This window comes from Echinops telfairi, unplaced genomic scaffold (genome assembly GCF_000313985.2).
Source record: "Echinops telfairi isolate 266 unplaced genomic scaffold, ASM31398v2 ScPeMD7_1;HRSCAF=3_0, whole genome shotgun sequence".
Taxonomy (NCBI): domain Eukaryota; kingdom Metazoa; phylum Chordata; class Mammalia; order Afrosoricida; family Tenrecidae; genus Echinops; species Echinops telfairi.
In genome coordinates this window covers 38154040-38156104 of record NW_022103896.1, presented here as the reverse complement: position 1 = coordinate 38156104, position 2065 = coordinate 38154040, and the positions used below count along the sequence as shown (strand labels likewise).

The following is a 2065-nucleotide window of genomic DNA, read 5'->3' as shown; positions in this document are numbered from 1 at the left end:
AAAAGTTACCATCTTGGAACCCCAGAGACAGTTCTACCCTGTCTGATAGGGTCCCTGTGAGTCAGAACTGACTGAATGGCAGTGAGTGTGGTTTGGGTTTTTCTGAACCATCGGGGCATCCCTACGTGGGGCGCAGGGCTAAGGTGCTCAGCTGCTGACCCAAAGCCTAGAGGTGGACGCCCATGCAGAGGCACCTCGGAAGAGAGGCCTGGCCTTCTGCTTCCCCAAAAGTCTGCTGTTGAAAACCCCACGGAGCACAGCTCTCCTATCGCACACAGGGCGCATGAGTCAGAGGAAGCTTGATGCTGTATTGTTTTGTTTGCAAGTGACCCGTACAATTTATTTCCTTTTACTTTAGACCTCTAAATATCAGCGTTGTCTCAAATGTTGCTACTTCCCCCCCTTCCCCATGTTTATTACCTATGAATGGCACCACAGAACGCTCTCCAACTCATGGCGTTGGGCAAGTCATCAGTGGAGGGCCCTTCAGTCGGAGGAGGATCGGAGCCCTCGCTGCAGGGCTGGACCGGAGCGTCATGATGGTCCCCCTCCTCCCGGTGATGGGTCTCTGTCTCCTGCTTGTCCTGTCGAAGACTTAATGTGTCCCCATAAGCTGGGTTGCAGCCTGAGGGCTCTTTTCTGCCCCATGACACAACTCTGAGCAGCAGTGAACAGGAAGGCAAGCAAGTGAAGCTGTGCGCTGGTGCCCATAAAATCGGTGACCCAGCCAAGCCCTGGCCCGTCTCTCTCGGCGGCGGGGCTGCACTGCTCAGCAGTTTCCTGCTTCCCTTCACACACAGCGTGCAAGCCCCAAGCTGCTCTCTCTGACCTTGCCTCCCCGTCCGTCCTCTCGTAACCTCTTCTCGGTGTCTCTTTCTTCTCTGTCTTAATTCTAATCACCGATGCAGCCTTAACCTTTTCTCCAGCGGAAGCCTACCTGGAGCCCCCTAGGAAAGCCCAGGTTGCTAAGTGCTACCTGCTGTGGACATCTGTCCCATTGAGACACCACTGCCCGCCAAGGCCTGCAGAGCTGATGGGGCTGCCCATTAAGCTGCCCCACCCCCAACCAAGAGCGAGCACCTGCAGTGCTGCCTTCCTCAGTAAGCAAGGTAAGCACAGGCTTCCTCGTGCTTACTTCTCTGTAATGAGCAGGCTCACAGGCTTTCACCAGAGATTCTGCTTCTAGGCATGGCTGCACCCGCCGCCTCGTTCCCGCCCTACTGCACTTTCCCGCAGAATCAGAGCCTCTTTTCAAATGCACAACTCCCAAAGTCATGGAGCCCTGGAGGCAGACATCATGGTTAAGTGTTGGACTGCTAACTGCAAGGTCAGCAGTTCAAAACCACCAGCCATTCCTTGGGAGAAAGATGAGGCTTTCTACTCCTGGAGAGATTGACAGCTTCAGACACACACCAACTCCTGTGGAGTTGCCACGAGTCAACACTGCTCGATGGCAGTGAGTTTGCCTTTTGGTTTCATAGCGAGGGAGCACCCACTAAGGTAAGCACCAGTTTATTTGTGCTTATGTTCTAAACTGTAGGGGACAGCTTCCACAGCTGGAATGTGGGGAAACCCCATGTGAAATGACTCACTACAAGTAAGACTGGGAACCTTTGGCCCTAGAAGAAATGGATGCTGCCCCGCTAACCATGACTGAACATGTTGATCAAGGGCCAAGTAGATGGATCCCAATCAAAAGGAGGAAACAGAACTTCAACCCTGTGTAGAAACTAGACTTACTGGATTCAAACCCCTGAAACTCATGCCAGGAAGTAATGTTTTAACCTTGAACTACAGCCATCCCCAGAAATCATCGATAAACTCAACATTTTAGGCTAAAACTAAACCTCTTTCCTGGCCCATGGTGTTCTTGGAAAACATTCTCTACATGAGCGCAATCTAAACACAGGTGAGAGCTTGAGCAGCCAAAGTCACGGCGATGAAGCATCCTGGGTAGAGGGAGTGGGAACGGGGACACCATGTGTGACAGGTAACCAAAGTCACTGAACTGCTCAGGTACAAAGGTGAATACAAGTTTGGTTTTACAGATTGACACCAAAAAAAA

General features: G+C 52.0%; 1 long non-coding RNA gene across 1 annotated transcript in view; it reads right to left on the bottom strand.

Moving 5' to 3' along the window:
* Positions 1-2065, bottom strand: part of LOC123521391 — an 8876-nt gene that overhangs the window by 5687 nt on the left and 1124 nt on the right. The window lies entirely within an intron of this gene.